A 16189-nucleotide genomic window follows, 5' to 3' on the forward strand; every position below is an offset into this window, starting at 1 on the left:
AGCACACAGGTATAGGAAATAACAAAAGACCTAGAAACTGTGATGTGATCTCTAGGGAGAAAAGTGCCCCTGGAATGTGAACATTCCACAAAGCAGGTGTTCCCTACCTGTGCTGTGCTTACTTGGTGATTTTTGTTTTAATAATCTATACCTTGGTGATTTCTGTATTAATGATCTATGCCTTATGAGACTATAAAAATAAAGTTCTGCTTGAGCATGACAGAGATGTCTGCCTGAGCTTGATTCAGCATCAACTCACTCATCTCTCATTGTTGGCCAACACCCCTCCTTTGGGATCCCTGAGACCTGCTGGGGCTGGCCCCTGGCAGGTTTTAACATTTCCTGAAAATTTCACCAAAGAAAGATCTATAAATGGCCACTTGTACAGATTATACCTCTTAAGAAAAACATACAATGAAGTTACAATCTTTTTTCCAATTACCTGATCTTTCTATAACTGTAAAACTTTTAGATGTTTTACTTTGGTTTTGAATTTAGTTTGGAGAGACCAAAGCATCACTGCAGAATTACAGAGCTGAAGGTTGAACCCAGGGCCTTAAATATGCAAGTCTGTGTTCTAGCTGCTAAACAAACAAGGAAGCTTGACTAAAAAATTAACTAACTAATTAATTAAATAAGACACTGAGATAAAAAAACCTAGTTTTTAGCAAAGTGATCCTAATAACTCGAATATTTACTGCAAATATCAAAACCCTTCTTAAATTTTCAAGCAAATGAGAAAAACCATAAATGTGTTTAAATGCTCTAAAAAACACATTCACTATACATAACTGGTCTGAGATTTTTCAGTGCTTTTAAAATTATTCTAAATTATGTATTTATTACTATTGGGTAGAGACAGAGAAATTGAGAAGGAAGGAGACAGAGAAGACACCTGCAGCGCTGCTTCACCACTCATGAAGCTTTCCCCCTCAGGTAGTGACCAGGGGCTTGACCCTGGGCCCTTGTGCATTGTAACACGTGTGCTCAACCTGGTGCATCACCACCTAGTCCCCTTAAAATTATTTTAATTTTACATGTTAACTTTCCAGATCTGTCATTTCTATCAACACTGAGAGAATGTACTTCACATAGTCTACCTTTTAGAATATTTTGAGATTTACAGTTAATTCTTTATATATATGGTATGTATTGAGAATCTCAAAATCCTTCTTCCCAGTCTTTTCTCCTGAGCTTTTGTACTTGTTTTGCAGTCTGAACCAATGACACTGCAGTCTCAGGCAGCAATGATGAATACATGCACCCATAAACATTTTGCAGGGACAGGTGACATAGATGCAACCAGAAAGGATGCTTCAGTACTGTGATTTCTTTCATTCTAACTCTCAATAAAATTGAATAAAATATTTTTTTTAAACTTTAATTGATTGGATTGAGACCAAATTAGCAAGGCAGCCTAGCAGAAAAGTCCAAAGAAGACACATCCCCAAAACCTAACTCTGGTTACACTCAACAAATGATACTCAATGCCTGAACAACTGAGAGAAAATGTAAGATCATCAGATAAAGAAAGGACTACAAAAGTTGGTTAAGGGCAAGAGACTGGCCCACTTAATAATGGCCTGTTTGGTCAATATCGTACCATCTGATCATCAGGGGCCCTACTTAGGGAATCCTTGGATTCCTATACACATATACTGGGCCTTGAACACTAAAAGGTCCCTATCTCCACTACTGCTGGTCACTTCCATAAGGAACAGCCTCTTGGGGGCCTTCCAGGACCTTGGCTCATAAAGCAATGATGGTAGAGATAGCCCCAGACTCTGAAGGGAGGCTGACGGTATCCTGCCCTTCCACTTGAAAAAGATTGATCCTGGAATGAGTATAGCCTGCAATCGTCCTCAGATGTGACCATGAGCTATAAGCTAAGACCAACAGGGACTTAGAGGTTACACAGGCTCTGTGCTAAACATATATATATATAGGCCCTGGAAAAGATGGATGGAGGTAAATAGTTAATTTTAGGCACATATTTTTTCCATAATAATGGGAGCTACTCCCTGCCCTTATCCGACTGTCTAGCCCTTTTCTCTACTCAGACAATATTCTCATCCAACTTCAGACTAGCCACCAAACTCAAGCGCCTTGCCTCTTTGTATTCAATGTCTCATCTATCCAACAACTGAAATGCTTCCATCTGGTAATTTTTGCTACTGAACAAAATATGAAAATCTATACATTTCTGATTCTGCTCATTAAAAGCAAATCTTAAAGATGGCATTGTCTTGTATATTATTTCACTGCTCCTGGACTATATTATATATATGAGAGAGGGAGAGAGAGAGGAAGAGGGAGAGAGAGAGGGAGATAGAGAGACAGAGAGAGCCAGTGAAACATGTCACTTGGAAAGTGTGTTGCTTTGCAATGTGCATAACCCAGCCTGAAGCTGAGTACACATAGCATTAAAGGAAGCTTTGGTGCTGTGTTCTCTTCACACTGCCTCTCTCTCTCTCTCTCTCTCTCTCTCTCTCTTTTTACCAGAGCACTGATCAACTTTGGCTTATGGTGGTGCGGGGGATTGAACCTGTGATTTTGGAGCCTCAGGCATGACAGTATGTTTGCATAACCATTATGTTATCTACCCTTACCCATCACTCTCCCTCTCTCTCTTTTTTAAATATTTTATTTGTTTATTTATTTATTTATGTTCCTTTTTTTGTTGCCCTTGTTTTTTTTCATTGTTGTTGTAGTTATTTTTGTTATTGCTGTTTTTATTGTTATATAGGAAACTTAGAAATGTAGAGAGGAGGGGGAGAGAAAGACAGACACCTGCAGACCTGCTGCACCACCTGTAAAGCGACTCCCCTGCAGTAATTTGAAAAGTGCTGAGAGAGAGACCTCATAATATACTGTATAGAGTGGTTAAACCAACAAGAATAAATATTGGGAAAATTAACCAGGATCACAGTCCAACTAAAAGGCCCCCAAAGAGTGAGGCACAAAATAATGAGGTCAACATACAAACACTAGTTAAGGAAATAGTGACAGGAGTGTGTAAAGAGTTTGAAAGAATTCTCACCAGATATGCAGAAACAACAAATGAGACACTGGAAGAAAACACTAATTATCTCAAGGTTATTAGAGAGATGAAAGCTGAAATAGCTGAGCTAAGAACACAACAGGCTGGAGAAACCAAAACAGTATCAGAACAGGATAACAAAATAGATGAACTCTCACACCAAAGTAAAAGACGCTGGGGTGGGTGGGTGGGGAGAATACAGGTCCAAGAGGGATGACAGAGGACCTAGTGGGGGCTGTATTGTTATATGGGAAACTGGGGAATGTTATGCATGTACACACTATTATATTTACTATTGAATGTAAAACATTAATTCCCCAAGAAAGAAATAAAAAAATATATTTAAAAAATAGATGAACTCCAGAAAACAGTAGAAGGGAGAGAGAATAAAATAAATGAGGCTGAAGACAGAATTAGCAAGTTGGAGGATGACTCAGAGACAACTAAAAATGAAATTAGAGATCTCAAAATGACATTAAGAGATACTGACATAAACAACAGAGACCTATGGGATGACTTCAAATGAAATAATATACGAGGTTTTTTTTTTTTTTTCCTTTTTGTCCCTGAGCCTGAAATCTGATATGCCAGTGGATCCAAGTTATTGTCTAGGGAGATGATGTCATGGCTGAAAAAGGACCAGAAATCTGGATCAGGAAAGAGACTAGCTCCCTAATATGGGAAAGGTGTATAAATATTGTGTACTATAAACAACATCGATTTCATGTGATCTGGGTGTCCTATTGAGTTTAGGAGCCTATGTGACCTCTATATCCCTCTAAATCTGAGATCACATTCTGTGGTCCTGAGTAGGAACATTCCATGTTGCTCCAATATCAATCCATCTTCCTCAGATGTAGCATAGAGCATGTTGTACATCCTCCCTTTGGAGAACAGAACATTTTCTACCATTTTTTTAAATATATTTTATTTATTTATTTTATTTTTGATAGAAATGAATACACAGAGTGAGAGAGAGAAAGAGAGGGAGAGAAAGAGAGAAAGAGAGAGAGAGAGAGATAAAGAGAAATACCAGAGCACAGCTCAGCTCTGGTTTATGGTGGTGCTCAGGGGGATTGAACCTGGGACTTTGGAGCCTCAAGCATGAGAGTCTGTTTGTATAACTAGTATGCTATCTCCCCTGCCCTCTCTATCATTGTTGATCCAAGTTGAGGGCAAGGTCCTATGGGGGCCCACAAAGAGGTCTATTGAGTTGTTGCTATCAGAAATGACCCATAAAAATGGAGAGAAGTATTTATTAGAGGACTAGGCCCATCAAACTAGTATAGCCACAAGCCCTTTCAAATTTAACTAAAATATGCCTACTAGCTATCTACAAAATGGAGGACCTGCCCCCAACTCTTCATCTGCACTATTTCAGCCCTTAGGTTCATGATAGGTTAACATTTGTTTGGCTTTGTGTGTTAACTTTCTTTTCAACTACCAGCTAGCATGATGCTAACCAGAATTCCCTGGACAGACAACCCCAACAATGTGTCCTGGAGCTCCGCTTCCCCAGAGTCCTTCCTCACTAAGGAAAGAGACAGGCTGGGAGTATGGATGGACCTGTCAATGCCCATGTTCAGTGGAAAAGCAATTACAGAAGCCAGACCTTCAACCTTCTGTAGTCCATATTGACCTTGCGTCCATAATCCCAGAGGGTTAAAGAATAGGAAAGCTATCAGGGGAGGGGAGGGGATGTCATACAGAGTTCTGGTGGTGGGAATTGTGTGAAGTTGGTTGCTCTTATCCTATGGTTTTGTCAATGTTTCCTTTTTATAAATAAAAAATTAAAAAATTATAATAATAATAATAATATATGTATTACTGGCTTACCAGAGGAAGAGGAGGAAGGGAAGAAAGCATTCTTCAGTAAATAGTAGCTGAGAACTTCCCTACTCTACACACATAAAAGTTCAAGAAGCCCAGAGGGTCCCAAACAGAATCAACACACACTTAAAGACAACAAGACACATGGTATTTAGAATGGAAAGGAAAAAGGATAAAGAAAGGATCCTGAAGGCTGCAAGAGAAAAACATAGAGTCACCTACAGAGGAAAACCCATAAGATTAGCAGCAGACTTCTCCACACAAACATTGCAGGCCAAAAGAGAATAACAAGATATCTATCAAGTGCTTAATGACAAAGGCTTCAACCAAGACTACTGTATCCTGCTAGACTGCCATTCAGATTAGATGAAAGCATAAAAACTTTCTCAGACAAGCAATAGTTGAAAGAATCAACTATCACCAAACCTGCCCTGAAATAAGTTCTGAAAGGCCTCCTATAAACAGTCAGATGACCATAAACATGCCATCTATCAGATCACTCTAACAATCTACAATAATGATGTTAAAATAATTTCAGCATATGATATCAATAAATGTCAATGGCCTACATTCACATATTAAAAGGCATTGAGTATGAAGATGGATCAGAAAACAGAACCCAACTATATGTTGTCTATAGGAAACCCACCTAATTCGACAAGACAAACACATACAAAGTGAAAGGATGGAAAACTATCATACAAGCCAAGGGCACACAAAAAAGAGCAGGAACAGCTATTATCATATCTGACACGATAGATTTTAAAATGAATAAAATTTAAAAAGATATGGATGGACACTACCTAACTCAATCAATCAAGAGGATTTAACATTATTAACATTTATGCACTTATTGAGAAGCCATCTAAATACATCAAACATGTACTAAAAGAGGTACAATAATATACAGACAACAACACAGTAATATTGGGGTATCCAACACCCCACTCTCTCAACATGACAGATCATACAGGCAGAAAATCACTAAGGAAGTGAAGGAGATAGGGAGATGGGTGGTTGTGCAGCAGATTAAGTGCAAGTAGTGCAAAGTGCAAAGACCAACATAAGGGTCCCAGTTTAAGCCCCCGACTCCCCACCCGATGTGGAGTCATTTCACAGGTGGTGAAGCAGGTCTGCTGGTGTCTTTCTGTCTCTCTCTGTCTTCCCCAATATCTCTATTTCTCTCTATACTATCTAACAATGATGACATCAATAACAATAATAACTGCATCAATAAAAAACAACTAAATAAATAGATAAATAAATAAATAAAAGAAATGAAGGTGCTAAATGAAGAGATAAATAATCTAGAACTATTGGACATATTCAGAGTCTTTCACCACAAGAAACTAATACACATTCTACTCAAGTCCACATGGGTCATTCTCAAGGACAGTCCACATTTTAGGCCACAAAGACAGCATCAGCAAATTCAAGAGCACTGAAATCATTCCAAGCATCTTCTCAAACCACAGTGGTATGAAACACTTAACAATCAAGAAAAAAATGACTAATGGTCCCAAAATGTGGAAGCTCAACAGTACACTACTTAACAACTACAGGGACAAAGAGGAAATAAAGGAAGAAATAAAAATATTTCGAGACTCAATGAAAATGAAGACACAAGCTATCAAAACATTTGGGATACAGCTAAGGAAGTACTGAAAAGGAAGCTGACAGCCATACAAGCACACATTAGGAAACAAGAAAAAGCACAAAGAAACAGCCTGACTTCATACCTTAAAGACCTAGAAAAAGATGAATAAAGGAAACCTAAAACAATCAGAAGGACAGAAATCACTAAAGTTAGGGCAGAAATAAATAACACTGAAAATAAGAAAACTATAAAAAAAAATATCAATGAAAGTAAATGTAGGTTCTTAAAAAGAGTAAACAAAATCCACAAACCTTTAGCCAGACTAACAAAATTGAAGAAAAAAATAAAAGGGAGAAGATAAAAAAAATCAGATTGTAAATTGAAGAGGAGATATCAAAAAAGACAGCAGAAATTTAACATATCATGTGAGGTTTCTATGAACAACTATATGCCACCAAGTTAGAGAACATGGACTAAATGGACAACTTCTTAGATACCTACAAACATACAAAATTAAATAAAGAGGAACTAAATAATATGAACAGGCCCATCACAACTAACAAAATTGAAACAGTTATTATAACCTTCCCAAGAATAAAAGACCAGGGCAAGATGGTTTAACAAATGAATTCTACAAAACCTTCAAAAAAAAAGAACTCAAACCTAAGGAATCCAGCAAGAAGCTTTTGGAAATCATCAGGACATACAGTAAGGTATCAAGCTATAAAATTAACATTCAAAAGGCAGTGGCATTCCTGTATGCTAACACTAAACTAGAAGAAATTGAAATCCAGAAATCAATTCCTTTTACTATAGCAACTAAAACAATAAAATATCTAGGAGTAAACCTGACCAAAGAAGTGAAAGACTTGTACACTGAAAATTATGAGTCACTACTCAAGGAAATTGAAAAAGACACAAAGAAGTGGAAAGATATTCCATGTTCATGGGTTGGAAGAATTAACATCATCAAAATGAATATACTACCCAGAGCCATCTACAAATTTAATGATATCTCCATCAAGATCCCAAACACATTTTTTAGGCGACAAATGTTTATCTGGAACCAGAGAAGACCTAGAGTTGCCAAAACAATCTTGAGAAAAAAGAACAGAACCGGAGGCATCACACTCACATATTTAAAACTGTATTATAGGGCCATTGTCATCAAAACTGCTTGATACTGGAACATGAACATACACACTGACCAGTGGATTAGAATTGAGAGCCCAAAAGCGAGCATCCATACCTGTGCACATCTAATTGTTGACAAAGGGGCCCAGACTATTAAATGGGGAAAGCACAGTCTCTTCAACAAATGGTGTTGGAAAAACTGGGTTGAAACATGCAGAAGAATGAAACTGAACCACTATATTTCACCAAACATAAACGTAAATTCCAAGTGGATCAAGGACTTGGATGTTCGACCAGAAACTTTCAGATACTTAGAGGAAAATAATGGCAGAACATCTTTCCACATAATGTTTAAAGACATCCTCAATGAAATAAATCCAATTGCAAAGAAGACTAAGGCAAGAATAAACCTATGGGACTACATCATATTAAAAAGCTTCTGTACGAGGAGTCGGGCAGCAGCGCATCTGGTTTAAGCGCACATGGCCCAAAGCTTAAGGACCAACCTAAGGATCCAGGTTTCAGCCCCCAGCTCCCCATCTGCAGGGGAGTCCTTTCACAGGCAGTGAAGGAGGTCTGCAGGTGTCTTTTTTTCTCTCCCCCTCTCACACTGCATAATAAGAGTGATCCATTATCCACAGCCACTAAGTACCCTTTCTCCAGGCCTCCGATACCATTTGTTTAAAGGGCATTTTAATCCAGGGATTCAGTTTCACTTCTAGTTCCTTCTACAGAAAAAAAGTGCTACAAAATATGTGCAAAGACACATGCAAGAATACTTGTTGCAGCATTGCTGGTGAAACGCTAAGGAAATATGAGGCCACCCCCAAATTTCCAGCAGTTGGAACTTGTTGAATGAGGCATGGTGCTGCTCTTCAAAATAGAACTGTTTACTGCCCACAAATCAGTGGGTTGCCTAAACAACATACTAAACTTCTTGTAACTCAGTCTATTGAAACAGGAGATATCAATAGCACCACATTAAAAGGTTGATTTTAAAATATAACATAGCTAGTACACAGGAAAAGTTTGCTATGGCACATTGCACGGTCAGCATCTATTACCCTTTGACTCTAACCTAAGCAAGATTCTTCAAGTCATCCCAGACAAGTTTTCCTCAAACACCAATGTGAATATAGTCTTGCTCAAATATGTGCCCACCAGAAGGGAAAAAAAAAATAGAACCCCCCCCTAGTGTGGCTATAACACAACTCAACTCAACTCAACTCAACATTTATTTACTTAAATATTTATCAATGAGAAAGAACCAGAGCATCACTCTACCACACATGATGCCAGGGATTAAACTCAGGACCTCATGTTGGAGTGTCCAATCCTGTATGCCATCGAATCTACTTGATCTTCAAGACTTTCCAAAAATAACCCTATCATGCCATCCTAAAAGCTCCCTCTCCACTTGAAGGTGCAGATGTTACTAGTTGATGATTCTAACTACTACCAAACGCAGTTGGCATTCTCCCACTTTTATCCCATCCAAGCCCACTGAACACTTTAGAAATTGTACCTTTCATATATCTGTTTCAACCAGTACAGTTTGTTTTTTTGAATCCTGCTTATCTGTGATATGAATATCCCAAAAACAGTCATCACTTTGAAGCATACAGGCAAATAAAGAGTAGATATTCTTGAGGAATAAGATAAACAACACAGTCCGGCACAAGGATCCCAGTTCGAGCCCCCGGCTCCCCACCTGCAGGGGAGTCGCTTCACAGGCTGTGAAGCAGGTCGGCAGGTATCTATCTTTCTCTCCCCCTCTCTGTCTTCCCCACCTCTCTCCATTTCTCTCTGTCCTATCCGACAACTACAACAACAATAATAACCACAACAATAAAACAACAAGGACAACAAAAGGGAATAAATAAATTAAATAAATATTTTAAAAAAAGATAAACAACACAGTCTTAACCACAAATTCAGATCATTTTTTCTTCTGTAACTTAAATATAAATTCCAAGTATTTCCCTAAGCTTTCACAGTATAGACAGTTTAAAAATCAAGTTATAGCAAACAGACATACAGTACTTATAACACACTAATAGTAACTAATAGCACTACCTGGCAGTTTCAAAAATAAAACAAAAAAAATGTTTAACCTTGTTAACACTTCCTGATATGTGCTTATATGAATTCATATGTACTTACAAAAGCAAAGAATCTCTATAAAACTCTTTATAAAACTTCCAGTAGTTCATTATTTGTACTGAGTTTTCAGTTAAATGTCTCATGCACGTTAGGAAGAAGACGCAACCTAAAGACAAAATAGGAAAAGATTCATTTAAACATCCCAAATTCTGTAGCTACAAATCATACTTAGGAGCGAAATATATGCAAAAAAATAATAAAATAAGACAGATTTTTGTTGGAGGTAGAAAGGAAGGGAAGAAAGTTCCTTCCTGTTTTGAAATAGTGAACCTTTCATTTTACATTCTCAAGATTAGTCCCATGCTAGTTTTTTGTTTTGTTTTTTTCCGGGATTTTCACAGGTCTGTGATAACTTTCTGTTTATCTTTTTCCCAGACAGAAAGGGAAAGGCAAAGTGGGGGTGGGGGGTGGGGGGTGGGAGGGTGGGGAGGGTGTGAGAAAGAGAAAGAGAGCAAGTGAGCCACACACCACAGCAGCACTCACTGAAGCTTCCCTCAGTGCTGTGTGACAGATCTGGAATCTGAGTGAATCCTATGGCAAAGCAGGCACCTTCCAAGGCCCACCTATCCCAGTTTTTTGTTGGTTTCTTTCTTTTTGCTTCCACGGTTATCTCTGGGGATGGTACTGACACTACCTACAAACTGAATGTTCCTGGTGGCCATCTTTTGTCCACTGCTGCTGCTGTTATTGTTGTTACTACTGCTGTTGAATAGAACAGAAAAAATTTGAAGAAAGGTAGAGAGGAGGAGAGAAAGACACCTGCAGATCTACTTCCCAGCTTGCAAAGCGACTCCACCTGCAGGAGACTCAAACTGGGATCACTGCATGAGTCCTTGTACTTCACACTACATATGCTTAACCCAGTATACTATCACCTGGCTCCCCAACCAAGTTATTTTTAAGATAGAAAGAAATCCAGAGAGGGAGGGAAGACAGAGAGGGGGAGAGAAAGATAAATAGTGGTATAATGATTGTAATTGATTATAAAAGATAAATATCTGCCTACCTGCTTCACTACTTGTGAAGCCACCCACCAGCAGGTGGGGAGCCCGGGCTCAAACTGAAATCCTTAATCCAGTCCTTGCACTTTGCACCATGTGAACTCAACCTGCTACAGGAACGCCAGGATCCCCCAGCCCCATCCTAGTTTTTAATCATCATTCCCAGGCTATTCAAGCATCAGTCTAAAAATGTAATTCAGGAGCTGGGTGGTGGCACAACAGTAGAGTACATATGACAGTACACAAGGACTTGGGTTCAAGCCTCCAGTCCTCAGCTACAGGGAGGGAAGCTTCACAAGTGATGAAGCAATGCTACCAATGTCCCCCCTCCTCTATCTCTCCCTTCTCTCTCAATTTCTGTCTCTATCCAACAAATAAATAAATTGCCCCGACCAGCAGGGCGGTGAACAGGGGCTAGGAACCCAATGAAACCTGAAATGAGGGAACATGAGACACGAGAGAACAACAGTAAGTCAAGTTTCTGATCAAGCTGTAAATTTTATTGAGAACACAGGCATTATAAGGCTTTTGGGGAAGGAGAGGGAATGCTGGAGGAGAGGAAGGGGGACCAAACTTCAAAGCGGAATGTTCCTTGCAACAAATGGCAGGAACCAAACTGTGTGTTGACTCACTTGTGTTGACTCACTTGATTACTGATAAATGGTTGACCTAAGGGGAAATGGCCTGCCCAGGGGGGAATTAACATTTGTCTTGAGGGGTTCCGTTGTCTCAAAGCTTATCATCTATAAAGCAGAGAAATGGCTCCTGGCATATCCTCCCTTTGTTATAATTTAAAATTGAGGCAGGCAATGGGGGTGAGGAGCAGAGACCCTAACAGCAGGTTTGGTGGGCGTAACCAGAGGAGGGAAGTATTGACCTGATTCCTCCTGCGGGGTGGGTGCAAAACCAACCTTCCCGCATCTTATAAGGCTCTTGGTGTCTTTTTGGGGAGGGGAGGCAGAGCCACAGTTTCTAGGGAAACAATTTTTGTTGCTGACACCAACCTCCATGCAAATCAGGTTTGCTTCACGGCGGACTCAGAGGCGAACTATAGGGTCCTCCCCCTGCAGTGCTTTGCCTTAAACCCCTTACTGGTGTCCTTTCCCTGCCAAGGTTGGATGTCTCGATGCATAATTCTGAGTTTTATGCCATCCAAAAAGGGGGTCTGTCATCCTCAGGTTCAGCCAGGCCTCTGTCAGCCAAATCAAGTCTGTGATAATGTATTTGCAAAGGTTTTGATGCCAAGGAGTCAATCTGCCATTTTATAAAATCAGTAATCTTATTAAAAATAAAGGGTCTTAAGGTAATCATTAACAAAAGACTAATAAGGTTCCCATAAGGGGCTCTGTAGTGACTCAAGACTATTTGTGGTGGAGTCTATAACCTGTTGTAATTTGTCAGAAAATTTATGGGAGGAATATATAGAGTGTCCTAGCATGCCACCAGCAAGTCTAAGGGAAGCAGTCAGTGGATGTGATGTCCAGGAGAAGAAACACAGCACGTCTGGTCTGGTCAGAGCCAACTGATGAAATTTTCTTCTTCCTGTCAGCTGTGGAACAAGCAAAACTAGGAGGCAAGGACCAGGTAGAGAAGAATTGACATGAAAATATAGGATGGTGTTTACCAAAACACAGAGGAGGTGCATACACATTAGAAGTCAAGGTGAGGTTCCTTGAACATCAAGGAACATTTTGAGAAAAGTGAGCAGTCAATAAGCATGCAAAGATGAAGTCAGCAGTGGTAGGTCAGCAGAAAGAGAAGACTTGGATAAGCTGGTGAGGTTAGCTGGAGTATCTACTGCCATGGCGTCCTTTGTGGTAAGGACTTGCCAACAGGGACTCTGTGGATTTTGCAAGAACAATGTCATCCACCATAATAAAAGGAAAACAAACATGGACATCCAGTGGTGAAAAAAGAGAAAAAGAATATGTCTCTATGACTGGAAAAGTGGGTGGCTTTGTCAATGAGATACAATAAATGGACAATTAGAATTTTTGTAAATATTAAAAAGATTTAGTATGTTACTTCATTGACACTTTAGCCAACTGAATACTGGGGGGTGCATTTCCCTTCTTTTTTTTTTAATTAATTAAGCTTAAGGGTTTTAGTTTTTATTGTTTGAGCTGTAGCCCACATAAATTTAGACAAAATATCAACTGAGAAAAAAGTTTTTTTGTTTACTAAACATGGGCAGGTGAATTACATCAATCTGTCAGAGAGCATTGGCTTTTATCAATGGAGATTAATCTTAAAAGTCTGAATAGCAAGATCTTAATTAAATAATGCAGGAGCCAGTAAAGTGCTCTCACTATGGCAGGTCAAGCATTGAAATTATTAAGAGGCTTGTAAAAAAAATGAGAAAAATTTTAGGATATGAGTGACTTTAGGAGTCATCACACACCCATAAATAAAAAATTAAAAATGTTTAGTTTTAAATCTTACCATATGAGCAGTCAGTTCTTCATGTGCATATGTACCTATAATTATTTACTTAGGGAGAGAACTTGTACCAAGTTAATTGATGATGTAATGGTTAGACTTGACTTGAGTTTTTTCTATGATTTTAGAAGGCTCTTTATTAGAATATACCAATATGTTATAGAAAGTCAATACCTAATGTGTTGACATGATAAAATGTTTACCATTTTTTTAAACTATTATTTTTACATTATTTTAAACTAATTAGACAGTTTAAGCACACTATTATACCTTTAGTTTACTAAGATCTTTACTCATCACAAGGCTATCATGAGTAAGCATAGATATAAAACTCTTAATAGATTTTACTCTTTAGAACTCTAATATGGCAACTTAAAAGGCTAAAATAAAACCTCATAGTTTAAATGTTCAAAATATTAATTTTGTTAAATCAGGATTTGCCAAAACAAATCTATCAGACCAAAAATACAATGTATTACCTTAATTTATCAAGAATAAACCTCTGGCAGTGTCTTAAAACAAACCAGATAATTTTTAAAAGCAGAAAGATATAAAGAGGAAAACCAGCGCAAGAGCCTCTGGCATGTAAATAATTAACATAACTATTGTGTTATCTTTTACTAACCCAAACCAGTCTTAAAAACAATTTTAAGTAAAATGTTAAACTTTGTTTGCTAGGACCTTTGTTTATCACAAAGCTATCACACCCTTAGGGCAGCTATGAACAAGGGTGGGTACACAACTTAATTGATCTTTCACTTTGATTTGGATAGGTAACTTAAAAAGCTAAGATAAACCTTATAGCTGAAATGTTAAAATAAATTTTTACTGTTAACATTTCTTTTATATGACCATTTTACACTAAATAATTTTGTTGAATCACATCTGTTGAATAAAAATTTTTTATCAGGCCAGGAATAGCACGTTTAACCCTTTTTTTCCTGGCAAGACCACTGCTCTACACTGACTGGGTTATTAGAAAGTCAGTTCAAGCATGGAATTAAATTAACAAATTAACAAACAGTGGCAGTTGGTATTCGGGTGCTGTTAAGGTTTACAATTCTCACAAGAGGGAGAGAGACTGCAGGGGCATTTTACCATGCCTAGAGATCTCAGAAAATCTTTTAACTAATGAATTGATGCTGATATTAGCTATCAGAAGGACGAAACTGTCCTATATTTTACTCTGGTAAAGGTGTGCCAACTCTATGAGTCAGGATCTTTAAAACCACATTTAGCTTAACTAAATCTTATTTAAAACTTAAAACAAACTTTAGTTACTTAGGGGTTAACACACATTAATGAAAACAAGGTTAGCACAGACTTAAAACATACATTCTTGGTGAACAGAAAAATTTTCCCTTTGAAAAACCGCTTTTGATTTTTGGATTCCTGACTCACAGCCTATCTACCCAGGACCAGGTTGCCTAAGGAGGGGCGTTAGTGGCTAAGGAATGATTGACATCAGACTTTGCCAATCTGTGGAGCAGGGGCTCTGTGCCGTGATTGGCTGTGCGGGCGGAACAGGCGGGCTTAGTTTACCGCCTCGCACAGAGAAAAATCTTTGAATTTTTTTTTTTCTGGGCTAAGGTACATTTTACAGTTTTAAAGAAAGTGGTCTAATCAGTATTATTGGCCAAGTCAAGGACCGTAGCACAAAACGGAGGGGCGGTGGTGTAGGGAGGCAGTCTGGACAAAGGAAGAGCGTAGGGGATAGGGCTAGCCAGTTTGAGCCTGGCTCCGAGTAACAGGGAAAGCCAAAACTGGGTTTGATTTGGATGGTTTAGTCTTAGTTTTAGTTTTAGGGATTGGGTTTTTTGGTGAGGCTAAAAATGTAAGCTCTTCTGTAACTGCAGCTATTTCTTTCATTAATTGAAGATGCTCTCTCCGGTCAGCAAGGACCTTGCGGAGAGTGGAAATTCCTGTAAGGGCCCCTGAGCGTGCCCTCCTAATGGAGGGGTTGTCAAGGAGAGGGTCAGGCTGGAGAGCAGGGGCATGGATATAGGGAGGGAAATTAAAGGGAGGAGGACACCAATCGGGATTGTAGTATCTGGCAGCCTCTTTTTCTAGCAAAGCCTCATTCTCTGTGGGAAGTGCTTCAGGAGAGGGGGGGTTTGTAAAACTGGATAGAGGTGGGGGAAAGAATGCTGGGTTTCATTCTCATGTGAATTAGCAATAGGAGGGTCAATGGAGGGAACTTTAGTGAGTGAGGTGGAACCTGTAGGGAGGAGAACGGGGCTTTTACTTTCAATGGGTGCTGGGAGGCTTTCATTTTGACTGGGTACTGGGGGATCAAGATCAATAATCACAGAAGGGCATGGGGATGGGGACTTTGTCCTGGACGGTGGACTAGAAAGTTGCCGGAGGACCTTTTCACCCTCTGTAATAAGGTTTTTAATATCAGGGTGATTATTATAGATTTTTAAGATATCATTAATTAAATTACAGTAACAAAAGGCAGAAACAGGTACATGTTCAGGACCAAAAGACTGATAGTGATCGTTAAGACAGTCACTAATTCTCCTCCAACGCTTCTCATCTATAGTGCCTTCCTGGGGGAACCAGGGGCAAATATTTCCAATATAATCTAAAAACTTCTTTAATTCTTTCTTTTTAACCCTAGTTCCTCGTGTCTTGAGTGACTCCTTGAGTCCTTTAATGAATAAATAGTTTGCTGAATTCATGTCCCATGGTATTGCTTACCTCAGCCACTGTGACACTCTCCTCCAGATGCGACTCACGGTCGGGTATCTCCATGGCGATCTATGCGAGTCTTTGCGTTACTCCCCTCGGGCCGCAGTGACTCAGTGAATTCGGGTAGGCCTACCCTCTCGATCAGCGGAGTTTCTAGGTCCAGAAGGCTTCTTCGCCCCACGTTCCGGGTGCTAGAATGCCCCGACCAGTAGGGCGGTGAACAGGGGCTAGGAACCCAATGAAACCTGAAATGAAGGAACATGAGACACGAGAGAATGACAGCAAGTCACG

Source organism: Erinaceus europaeus, chromosome 17 (genome assembly GCF_950295315.1).
Source record: "Erinaceus europaeus chromosome 17, mEriEur2.1, whole genome shotgun sequence".
Classification (NCBI taxonomy): Eukaryota; Metazoa; Chordata; class Mammalia; order Eulipotyphla; family Erinaceidae; genus Erinaceus; species Erinaceus europaeus.